At 42.1% G+C, this 13,323-nt stretch overlaps 2 non-coding genes across 2 annotated transcripts; both read left to right on the top strand.

Annotated features, from left to right (window-relative positions):
* Positions 1-1,768: 1,768 nt before the first annotated feature.
* trnal-cag (transfer RNA leucine (anticodon CAG)) lies at positions 1,769-1,851 on the top strand. Its single transcript has one exon. It is a non-coding gene; the product is annotated as a tRNA-Leu (tRNA).
* A 9,613-nt stretch (positions 1,852-11,464) lies between these two features.
* trnal-cag (transfer RNA leucine (anticodon CAG)) lies at positions 11,465-11,547 on the top strand. Its single transcript has one exon. It is a non-coding gene; the product is annotated as a tRNA-Leu (tRNA).
* Positions 11,548-13,323: the final 1,776 nt, after the last annotated feature.

Below are 13,323 nucleotides of genomic sequence, written 5' to 3'. Positions count from 1 at the left end.
CTGGGGTTTATTATCGGTCCTTGTTTTACGGACATTTGAACATACGAGAGCAGTAACCATGATGGTGTGTTGTGTTTATTGATTCGTAGGGTTTGTTGAAATACGTCAGGATGGCCAAGTGGTCTAAGGTGCTGCGTTCATGTCGCAGTCTCCTCTGGAGGCGTGGGTTAGAATCCCACTGCAGACACTTCATTTGGATCTCGTTGATTGTGATTATCTGTTCAATATGGAGATGGATTGGAAAATGTAAGGAGATTTAAACTCAAAGTGACTGGCTGGTTACGGTGGGTAGTGGAAATTGGAAATGAGAGGGGTGTCTTTCTGTCTCAATCTGTGTGTGCGTGTGCTCGTAAACGTGCGTGTGTGTATTAGTTAATGTAAGTAGTATAACCCATGTAACTATGGTAAAGTTACAGCGCATGGTAGCTGGGGTTTATTATCGGTCCTTGTTTTACGGACATTTGATCATATGAGAGCAGTAACCATGATGGTGTGTTGTGTTTATTGATTCGTAGGCTACGTTGAAAAACGTCAGGATGGCCGAGCGGTCTAAGGCGCTGCGTTCAGGTCGCAGTCTCCTCTGGAGGCGTGGGTTAGAATCCCACTTCTGACATTACATTTGGATCTCGTTGATTGTGATTATCTGTTCAAACTTTGTAATGTGGAGAACATTTGGAAAAGGTAATGAGATTTAAACTCAAAGTGACTGGCTGGCTGCGGTGGGGTAGTGTAAATGGGTAATGAGTGGGCGGTCTTTCTGTCTCAATCTGTGTTTGTGCACATCCGTGGCTGTGCATTAGTTTATGTAAGTAGTGTAATGTTGTCGGTCCTTGTTTTACGGACATTTGAACATACGAGAGCAGTAACCATGATGGCGTTTTGTGTTTATCTATTCGAAGGGTCGGATAAAATATGTCAGGATGGCCGAGCGGTCTAAGGCGCTGCGTTCAGGTAGCCGTCTCCTCTGGAGCCGTGGGTTTGAATCCCGCTTCTGACAGGACATATGGATCTCGTTGAATGTGATTATCTGTTTAAACTTTGTATTTTGGAGTAAATTTGGACAACGTAAGGAGATTTAAACTCAAAGTGACTCGCTGGCTAAGGTTGGGTCGTGGAAATGGGTAATGAGATGGGTGTCTGCGTGTCATTCTGTCTCAATCTGTGTGCGTGCGAGTGCATTAGTTTATGTAAACAGTGTAACCCATGTAACTATGGTAACGTTACAGCGCATGGTAGCTGGGGTTTATTATCGGTCCTTGTTTTACAGTCATTTGAACATACGAGAGCAGTAACCATGATGGTGTGTTGTGTTTATTGATTCGTAGACTAGGTTAAAAAACGTCAGGATGGCCGAGTGGTCTAAGGCGATGCGTTCAGGTCGCAGTCTCCTCTGGAGGTGTGGGTTCGAATCCCACTTCTGACACTACAATTGGATCTCGTTGTTTGTGATTTTCTGTTCAAACTTTGTAATATGGAGAACATTTGGAAAAGGTAAGGAGATTTAAACTCAAAGTGACTGGCTGGGTGCGGTGGGGTAGTGTAAATGGCTAATGAGAGGGGGGTCTTTCTGTCTCAATCTGTCTGTGTGCACGTCCGTGTCTGTGCATTAGTTTATGTAAGTAGTGTAATCCATGTCACGATGGTAAGGTTACAGGGCATGGTAGCTGGGGTTTATTGTCGGTCCTTGTTTTACGGACATTTGAACATACGAGAGCAGTAACCATGATGGCGTTTTGTGTTTATCTATTCGAAGGGTATGATGAAATATGTCAGGATGGCCGAGCGGTCTAAGGCGCTGCGTTCAGGTCGCAGTCTCCTCTGGAGGCGTGGGTTCGAATCCCACTTCTGACATTACATTTGGCTCTCGTTGATTGTGATTATCTGTTCAAACTTTGTAACATGGAGAACATTTGGAAAAGGTAAGGAGTTTTTAACTCAAAGTGACGGTGGGGTAGTGGAAATTGGAAATGAGAGGGGTGTCTTTCTGTCTCAATCTGTGTGTGCGTGTGCTCGTAAACGTGCGTGCGTGTGTGTGCATTAGTTTATGTAAGTATAGGCAGAGCAGGCAGAGCAGGCAGAGCAGGCAGAGCAGGCAGAGCAGGCAGAGCAGGCAGAGCAGGCAGAGCAGGCAGAGCAGGCAGAGCAGCACTAACATCCACCTGGCTCCAGCAACAGCTAAACAGCACAGGCAGCCACCAGACCATCCACCAGACCCAGGCTTGAGCAGCAGCCACCATCTACCAGGTACAGGCTTGAGCAGCAGCTAGCAGCAACAAGGCCCAGGCTTGAGCAGCAGCTAGCAGCTACCATCCACCTGGCTCCAGCAGCAGCTAGCAGCTACCATCCATCAGACCCAGGCTTGAGCAGCAGCCACCATCCACTAGGCCCAGGCTTGAGCAGCAGCCAGCATCCACCTGGCTCCAGCAGCAGCTAGCAGCAGCCAGCAGCCACCATCCACCAGGCCCAGGCTTGAGCAGCAGCCACCATCCACCAGACCCAGGCTTGAGCAGCAGCTACCAGCAACAAGGCCCAGGCTTGAGCAGCAGCCACCATCCACCTGGCTCCAGCAGCAGCTAGCAGCTACCATCCACCTGGCTCCAGCTGCAGCTAGCAGCAGCTAGCAGCTACCATCCACCAGACCCAGGCTTGAGCAGCAGCCACCATCCACCAGGTACAGGCTTGAGCAGCAGCCACCATCCACCTGGCTCCAGCAGCAGCTAGCAGCAGCTAGCAGCTACCATCCACCTGGCTCCAGCAGCAGCTAGCAGCTACCATCCACCAGACCCAGGCTTGAGCAGCAGCCACCATCCACCAGGTACAGGCTTGAGCAGCAGCCACCATCCACCTGGCTCCAGCAGCAGCTAGCAGCTACCATCCACCAGACCCAGGCTTGAGCAGAAGCCACCATCCACCTGGCTCCAGCAGCAGCTAGCAGCAGCCACAATCCACCTGGCTCCAGCAGCAGCTAGCAGCAGTTACCAGCCAAACATCAGAATGCCACCCAAAGGGTCAAAGGCGGAGGCGAAGGTGGAAGAGGTATACGTACCCCTTTCCTAGGTGAGCGAGTTACTCCTCCAACAAAAATAAATGTTTATGGCGCTGATACAGCAACAAAGTGACAATTTCAGAGGCTTTGTGAAGGATATAATGGACACAACCAATACACACTTAGATGCGCTATCAAGGGAACTACATGACATTAAAACCAGCCTGCAGTACACACAGAAGGAGGTAGATGAAGTAAAGAATTCCAACGTGCAACAAACAGAGCTCTGCAGCGCGACCCAGACAGACCTCTATAAAATGTGTGAGAATCTGCTGGTTGCCACAGACAAGATGGAGTACCTCAAGGGACAGTCCAGACGCAACAACCTGGTGTTTGATGGCATCGCTGAATCACCAGGAGAGACCTGGGCAGAGGCAGATGAAAAAGTGAAGAAGGTGCTGGCTGAGAAGCTACAGCTGCAGCAGGACGTGGAGGTGGAGAGGGCCCATCGCACAGGGAAACCTGGAGGTGAACGACCAAGGCCGATCGTGGTTAAATTCCTCCGACACAAGGACAGAACATCAATCCTACAGCGCACAAAGGCACTCAAAGGAACCAGAATCTTCATAAATGAAGATTTCACAGAATCAGTGAGGCAAAAAAGAAAGGAGCTGATGCCAGAGCTAAGAGCGGCAAGAGAGAGGGGTGATATAGCCTACTTACGCCACGACAAGCTAGTTATCCACCCTTGTACCAGTACACCAAATCCACCCAGAGATGTTTAAATAACACACTCATCCCAGGCATAATCCTACACACATAATCTACAAACCAGGTACGTTAAATGCACTCTGATGACAAACACAACTCACACATATCCCGGACAGAATGATTTATCACAAAGGATTGCTAATTATGAGGATGTGGAAATACGGACCTTTCAACACAGTAACTATCACACACATGACATTGAAAATGATATAGATCCCGAGACTAATTTCTTTCACAGCTTAAACAATGACTGCCGATACTACAATGAAGAGCAATTCAATAATACCATTAAGACCAGTCATAAACTTTCAATCATTCATTTCAATAGCAGAAGCCTGTGTGCCAATTTTCACAACATAAAGTATTACCTCGGACAATTCTCGCAGCCATTCAACATTATTGCCATTACAGAAACCTGGATTAACAATGAAAGGGGCATGGACTTTGAACTCGAAGGGTACGAAATTATTTGTAAAAACAGAGAAAACAAGAATGGAGGTGGTGTGGCTTTGTTTGTAGATAGAAATCTCACCTACAAGGTAGTAGAGAACATGTCAACAGTGATAAATTATGTTTTTGAATGTGTTACAATTGAAATATTAATGGAAAAAAAGAAAAACATCATTGTGAGTTGCATGTACAGAACTCCAGGCTCCAATATAGATTATTTCATTAACTGGGTTGCAGAAAAATGTACAAAATCAAACCATTAAACCATGTTTATCTGCGGAGACTACAATATTGACCTTCTGAACCCAAACAAGCACAGAATGACAGACGAATTCATTAACACCTTATACAGTCTCAGTCTGTACCCTAAAATAACTAGACCCAGTCGAATCACCTCACACTGTGCCACGTTAATCGACAACATTTTCACAAACGTCCTAGATAACAACATAATAAGTGGATTATTAATAAATGACATCACTGACCATTTACCTGTATTTATTGTCTATAACTGCAACTACAATAAAACCTCCAAAGACATCAGACCACAATACAGACGAGTCAGAACAGAGGAATCTATGATTGCATTAGAAAACAATTTGATTGCATATGACTGGGACTCAATATATAAAGAAAATGATGTGAATATAGCATATGATAAGTTTGGGAAATCTTTCAAACAGTTATATGATAAAAATTGTCCAGTTAGGGAAGACAGCAGAAAAAATAAACATAAAAATGACCCATGGATCTCAAAAGGATTACAAAATCCTTGTAAAAAAAAAAAGAACACTCTATATAGAGAATTTGTCAAACACAGAACTAAGGAAGAAGAAAATAAATATAAGAAATACAAAAATAAGTTAACAAGTATTATCAGAATATGTAAAAAAGAATATTATAGTACAATATTAGAAAATAATAAAAATAATATTAAAAGCATATGGACCATATTAAATAATGTGATTAGAGATACCCCGAGACATATCACTTACCCCCAGTATTTCAGCGAAAATGATAAAAAAAATAATAAAATGGAAGAGGTGGTTAATCAGTTTAATAATTATTTTGTAAACATTGGACCAAATTTAGCAGAAAAAATACCTATGACAGATACTTTAGCCCATGATGATACACCTATTAAGAGAAACACCAGCTCAATGTACCTCAATCCGGTTCTTGAAAAAGAAATTATAGATGTTGTAAACAAATGCAAAAACAAAACTTCCATTGATTGTGATGACATTGACATAAAAACTGTCAAAAGGGTAATCTCTAAACCATTAGCAAACATCTGTAACCTGTCATTCCAAACTGGACAATTTCCTAATAAAATGAAAACAGCCAAAGTCATACCGATGTACAAAACTGGCAATAAACACCACTTCACAAATTATAGGCCAATCTCTCTGCTCCCACAATTCTCTAAAATTCTTGAAAAACTCTTTAATGACAGATTATGCAAATTCATAGATAAATACAAATTACTCACCGACAGTCAATATGGATTCAGAACCAACCGGTCAACAGCACTAGCCTTAACAGAACTCACAGAAGAAATCACTAACGCCACGGACAATAAGAAATTTGCAATCGGGACATTTATAGACTTAAAAAAAGCATTTGATACTATAAATCACAATATATTAATTACAAAACTAGAACAATATGGGATCCGGGGGGTAGTTTTGAATTGGGTGAGGAACTATTTAGAGAGAAGGCAACAATTTGTGATGATGGATGGATTTAAGTCAGAATGCTTGGACATTGTGTGTGGGGTTCCGCAGGGGTCAGTGCTGGGACCAATGTTATTTAACATGCATATCAATGATATTTGCAACGTATCGAAATCTCTGAAATTCATACTTTTTGCAGATGACACAAATATACTGGTTTCTGGGGGAAATTTGCAGCAACTTCTGTCCACATTGACCGTAGAGATTAGTAGACTAAAAAAATGGTTTGACAGAAATAAGTTATCTCTAAACCTAAATAAAACTAAAATTATGATATTTGGAAACTGTAAAAAATCGGAAAACATTGAGGTAAAAATAGAGGGTGTAAACTTAGAAAGGGTATATGAAAACAAATTTCTAGGGGTAATCATTGACGACAAGATTTGCTGGAAACCTCATTTAAAACACATACAAACCAAACTATCAAGAAGCATCTCAGTCCTGTGCAAAGCCAAGCACTTCCTGAATATTAAATCACTCCATATTCTTTATAACTCATTAATATTACCATATTTGTATTACTGTTCAGAAATCTGGGGAAACACATACAAAAGCTCTTTACAACCGTTGTGTATTCTTCAGAAGCGAGCCATTAGAATAATCCATAATGTAATTTATCATGAACATACTAATCAACTATTCATACAGTCCAAAACTCTCAAATTTCCTGATCTGGTTGAATTCAAAACTGCCCAAACAATCTTCAAAGCCAGAAATGATATGCTACCAAAAAACGTACAGGCAATGTTTTCTGAAAGGGAGGGACCTTATAACTTAAGGGGACAGCTGAACTTCAAGGTCCACCACACACGCACAACGAAAAAGAGCTTTTGTATCAGCATCTACGGAGTTAAATTGTGGAATAAGTTAAGTGTGGAAGTACAGAAAAGCCAAAGCATAAGACAGTTCAAAAACAAATATAAAGACATCGTCTTCACAAAGTACAGAAATTTAGAAAAGCCTCTGTAACATTGACATATGTAGACTGTAGTTTGTAATATACATGGTATTTGTATTGATATTTGTAATATCTATATATATAGTAACTTATAATATACATGTATAGGTATTTATAATGTAATATAAATTGTTTATAGTATATACATATATATATATATATATATATATATATATAATTGTTTACAATATTTGTGTGTGATTATATTGACTATTTATAAATATACGTAGATATATATGCGTAGATATATATATATATACACCCAATTATTCTTTATTCTGTATTCATATTTGTATGCATTATTATAGCTTGTATTATACTGACATGTTGGTGACATCTATCCAAGCTAAATTGATCTATTAAGGGGTAGGACTAGATACGATTTTTTACTTCCTCCTATCCCCTTTCGAGCATGTATAACGTTTTTTTTTTAATTGTACTTCTTTTGTGTTTTTTTTTGTTGCCTCTTTTATTTTTTATTTCATCTATTAATAATCAATTGCTAATCATTAATTGATTAATAATCATGTTTTTTATTGCTTGCATGTTCGAAATAAAGACAATCAATAAGTAGTGTAACCCATGTAACTATGGTAACGTTACAGCGCATGGTAGCTGGGGTTTATCATCGGTCCTTGTTTTACGGACATTCGAACATACGAGAGCAGTAACCATGATGGCGTTTTGTGTTTATTGATTCGAAGGGTCTGATGTAATACGTCAGGATGGCCGAGCGGTCTAAGGCGCTGCGTTCAGGGCGCAGTCTCCTCTGGAGGCGTGGGTTCGAATCCCACTTCTGACATTGCATTTGGATCTCGTTGGTTGTAATTATCTGTTCAAACTTTGTAATATGGAGAACATTTGGAAAAGGTAAGGAGGTTTAAACTAATAGTGACTGGCTGGCTACTTTGGGGTAGTAGAAAGGGGAAATGAGAGGGGTGTCATTCTTACTCAATCTGTGTGTTTGCGTGTCGGTGCATTCGTTTATGTAAATTGTGTAATCCATGTAACTATGGTAAGGTTACAGCACATGGGAGCTGGGGTTTATTATCGGTCCTTGTTGTCCGGACATTTGAACATATGAGAGCAGTAACCATGATGGTATGTTGTGTTTATTGATTCGAAGGGAAATGTGGAAATACGTCAGGATGGCCGAGCGGTCTAAGGCGCTGCGTTCAGGTCGCAGTCTCCTCTGGAGGTGTGGGTTCGAATCCCACTTCTGACAAAACATATGGATCTTGTAGATTGTGATTATCTGTTCAAACATTGTAATTTGGAGAAAATTTGGAAAAGGTAAGGAGATTTAAACTCAAAGTGACTCGCTGGCTAAGGTTGGGTTGTGGAAATGGGTAATGAGATGGGTGTCATTCTGTCTCCATCTGTGTGAGTGTGTGTGCATTAGTTTATGCAAGTAGTGTAACCCATGTAACTACGGTAAAGTTACAACGCATGGTAGCTGGGGTTTATTATGGGTCCATGTTTTACGGACATTTGAACATACGAGTGCAGTAACCATGATGGTGTGTTGTGTTTACTGATTCGAAGGGTAATGTTGAAATAAGTCAGGTTGGCCGAGCGGTCTAAGGCGCTGCGTTCAGGTCGCAGTCTCCTCTGGAGGTGTGGGTTCGAATCCCACTTCTGACACTACATATTGATCTTGTTGATTGTGATTATCTGTTCAAACTTTGTAATATGAAGAACATTTGGAAAAGGTAAGGAGATTTAAACTCAAAGTGACTGGCTGGCTACGGTGGGGTAGTGGAAATGGGTAATGAGAGGGGTGTCTTTCTGTCTCAATCTTTGTGTGCACGTCCGTGTCTGTGCATTAGTTTATGTAAGTAGTGTAATCCATGTAACTATGGTAAAGTTACAACGCATGGTAGCTGGGGTTTATTATGGTTCCATGTTTTACGGACATTTGAACATACGAGTGCAGTAACCATGATGGCGTTTTGGGTTTATTGATTCGAAGGGTATGCCTAAATATGTCAGGATGGCCGAGCGGTCTAAGGCGCTCCGTTCAGGTCGCAGTCTCCTCTGGAGGCGCGTGATCGAATCCCACTTCTGACACTACATCTCGTTGACTGTGAATATCTGTTCAAACTTTGTAATATGGAGAACATTTGGTAAAGGTAAGGAGATTTAAACTCAAAGTGACTGGCTGGCTACGGTGGGGTAGAGGAAATGGGTAATGAGAGGGGTGTCAATCTGTCTCAATCTGTGTGTGTGCATTAGTTCATGTAAGTAGTGTAATCCATGTAACTATGGAAAGGTTACAGCGCATGATCGCTGGGGTTTATTATCGGTCCTTGTTTTACGGACATTTGAACATACAAGAGCAGTAACCATGATGGTGTGTTGTGTTTATTGATTCGTAGACTATGTTAAAAAACGTCAGGATGGTCGAGCGGTCTAAGGCGCTGCGTTCAGGTCGCAGTCTCCTCTGGAGGCGCGGGTTCGAATCCCACTTCTGAAACTACAATTGGATCTCGTTGTTTGTGATTATCTGTTCAAACTTTGTAATATGGAGAACATTTGGAAAAGGTAATGAGATTTAAACTCAAAGTGACTGGCTGGCTGCGGTAGGGTAGTGTAAAAGGGTAATGAGAGGGGTGTCTTTTTGTCTCAATCTGTGTGTATGCACGTCCGTGTCTGTGCATTAGTTTATGTAAGTAGTGTAATCCATGTAACTATGGTAAGGTTACAGCGCATGGAAGCTGTGGTTTATTATCGGTCCTTGTTTTACGGAAATTTGAACAGACGAGAGCAGTAACCATGATGGTGTTTTGCGTTGATTGATTCGAAGGGTCTGATACAATACGTCAGGATGGCCGAGCGGTCTAAGTTGCTGCGTTCAGGTCGCAGTCTCCTCTGGAGGCGTGGGTTCGAAACCCACTTCTGACATTTCATTTGGCTCTCGTTGATTGTGATTATCTGTTCAAACTTTGTAACATGGAGAACATTTGGAAAAGGTAAGGAGATTTAAACTCAAAGTGACTGGCTGGCTACGGTGGGGTAGTGGAAATTGAAAATGAGAGGGGTGTCTTTCTGTCTCAATCTGTGTGTGTGTGTGCTCGTAAACGTGCGTGTGTGTGCATTAGTTTATGTAAGTAGTGTAACCCATGTAACAATGGTAACGTTACAGCGCATGGTAGCTGGGGTTTATTATCGGTCCTTGTTTTACGGACATTTGAACATACGAGAGCAGTAACCATGATGACGTTTTTTGTTGATTGATTCGAAGGGTCTGATGAAATACGTCAGGATGGCCGAGCGGTCTAAGGCGCTGCGTTCAGGTCGCAGTCTCCTCTGGAGGCGTGGGTTCGAATCCCACTACTGACATTATATTTGGATCTCTTTGATTGTTATTATCTGTTCAACTTCAAACTACGTAATATGGAGAACATTTGGAAAAGGTAAGGAGGTTTAAACTCAAAGTGACTGGCTGGCTACTTTGGGGTAGTAGAAAGGGGAAATGAGACAGGTGTCTTTCTGTCTCAATCTTTGTGTGCACGTCCGTGTCTGTGCATTAGTTTATGTAAGTAGTGTAATCCATGTAACTATGGTAAGGTTACAGCACATGGTAGCTGGGGTTTATTATGGGTCCATGTTTTACGGACATTTGTACATACGAGAGCAGTAACCATGATGGCGTTTTGGGTTTATTGATTGGAAGGGTTTGATGAAATTCATCAGGTTGGCCGTGCGGTCTAAGGCGCTGCGTTCAGGTCGTAGTCGCCTCTGGAGGAGTGGGTTCGAATCCCACTTCTGACACTTCATTTGGATCTCTTTGATTGTGATTATCCGTTCAAACTTTGTAATATGGAGAACAATATGAAAAGGTAAGGAGATTTAAACTCAAAGTGACTGGCTGGCTACTGTGGGAGAGTGGAAATTGTAAATGAGAGGGGTGTCTTTCTGTCTCAATCTGTGTGTGAGTGTGCTCGTGAACCTGCCTGTGTGCATTAGTTAATGTAAGTAGTGGAACCCATGTAACTATGGTAACGTTACAGCGCATGGTAGCTGGGGTTTATTATCGGTCCTTGTTTTACGGACATTTGAACATACGAGAGCAGTAACCATGATGGTGTGTTGTGTTTATTGATTCGTAGACTAGGTTAAAAAACGTCAGGATGGCCGAGTGGTCTAAGGCGCTGCGTTCAGGTCGCAGTCTCCTCTGGAGGCGTGGGTTCGAATGCCACTTCTGACACTACAATTGGATCTCGTTGTTTGTGATTTTCTGTTCAAACTTTGTAATATGGAGAACATTTGGAAAAGGTAATGAGATTTAAACTCAAAGTGACTGGCTGGCTGCGGTGGGGTAGTGGAAATTGGAAATGAGAGAGGTGTCTTTCTGTCTCAATCCGTGTGTGAGTGTGCTCGTGAACCTGCTTGTGTGCATTAGTTAATGTAAGTAGTGTAACCCATATAACTATGGTAAGGTTACAGAGCATGGTAGCTGGGGTTTATTATCGGTCCTTATTTTACGGACATTTGAACATACGAGAGCAGTAACCATGATGGTGTGTTGTGTTGATTGATTCGATGGGTCTGTATCAAAATGTCAGGATGGCCGAGCGGTCTAAGGCGCTGCGTTCAGGTCGCAGTCTCCTCTGGAGGCGTGGGTTCGAATCCCACTTCTGACATTACATTTGGCTCTCGTTGATTGTGATTATCTGTTCAAACTTTGTAACATGGAGAACATTTGGAAAAGGTAAGGAGATTTAAACTCAAAGTGACTGGCTGGCGACGGTGGGGTAGTGGAAATTGGAAATGAGAGGGGTGTCTTTCTGTCTCAATCTGTGTGTGCGTGTGCTCGTAAACGTGCGTGTGTGTGCATTAGTTTACATAAGTAGTGGAACCCATGTAACTATGGTAACGTTACAGCGCATGATCGCTGGGGTTTATTATCGGTCCTTGTTTTACGGACATTTGAACATACGAGAGCAGTAACCATGATGGTGTGTTGTGTTTATTGATTCGTAGACTATGTTAAAAAACGTAAGGATGGCCGAGCGTTCAGGTCGCAGTCTCCTCTGGCAACCCAGTCGCCAAGAAAAAACGTTGACGGTGTACGTTTCCATGAACACTGGATACGTAGCATTTCAACGTAAAAAATAGCGTGTTATACCTACAGTATCCAGGCGGGTTTCGGGGTTTGGGTTTCACGGCTTTCGCGGCAAATTGTGGACGCGATTGTTTAGGGGGGGGGGGGGGAACACGTTAGTTGAAGGGGGGGGGGACACGTTTATTGAGGGGGGGGGGGGAGACACGTTTGTAGGGGGGGGGGCACGCTCGACAACGAGAGTTGGTTTTTATTGAACGCTCGACAACGAGAGTTGGTTTTTATTGAACGAGACTTCAACACGGAACAGCTGCACGAAACGATGGTCACGTCACTCTCGGTGACGGTGTCGACAACAATGAACACACGAACAATGTTAATAGAACAACACACAACCACATAACATCCCGAACTCATTAACCCCACTTAATCCTAACAACAAAACAAGTTAACTAAAGCCCCATTTGTCAACTGACAACCCCAATTCCCAGAATCCCCCGCGGCTCCGGAACACGGCGTAGCTCATATTAATCTTTATTATCTGAATGGGAAATGCAATATTTTAGGACAGATACACCATTAAACGCGTTTCTAATGACATTTCTAGCGAGAAATGTACATTTCTAGCGAGAAATGTACATTTTCCTTACATAATCTTCAATCAGTGAATGTGTATGATCTTTATTAATCTTTATTATCTGAATGGGAAATGCAATATTTTAGGACCGATTCACCGTTAAACGTGTTTCTAATAACATTTCTAGCGAAAAATATACTCTTTACTTGCATAATCTTCAGTCACTGATTGTGTCTGATCTTTAGTTTTATAGATATTAGGATTTGATCGGCTCGCTCGCATGTTTCAACGACGTCAGGTTGTGGGCTGCTTTCGCTATAGCTGCTCACGTGCTTCCTGCGTTTGTGTTATTAAACTGTTACTTTATGTAACTTTTAATGATATCATCTTGTTAGAAACACGTATATCTGAGAGCCAACCCAGTCGCCAAAAGCATACGTTGACAGTGTACGTTTCGTGAACACTGGATTATGTCGCATTTCAACATAAAATAGCGTGTTATACACACACACACACACACACGCACGCACACACGCGCACATGCACGCACAGACACACACAGACACACAGACACAGACACACACACACACACACACACACACACACACACACACACACACACACACACACACACACACACACACACACACGGTGCATTTCGCTGCTAAAACAACAACAACAAAATATTCCCTCAAATATTATTACTAAAGAACCGTTTTCCAAAGAACGAAATGTAAACCAATGCATTCTGAATGGGAGTGTTTCTCCAAAATTGTTCCA

Source organism: Gadus macrocephalus, chromosome 2 (assembly GCF_031168955.1).
Source record: "Gadus macrocephalus chromosome 2, ASM3116895v1".
NCBI lineage: Eukaryota > Metazoa > Chordata > Actinopteri > Gadiformes > Gadidae > Gadus > Gadus macrocephalus.
Note: the sequence above shows the minus strand (reverse complement) of the source record. Positions and strands in the feature narration are given on the sequence as shown.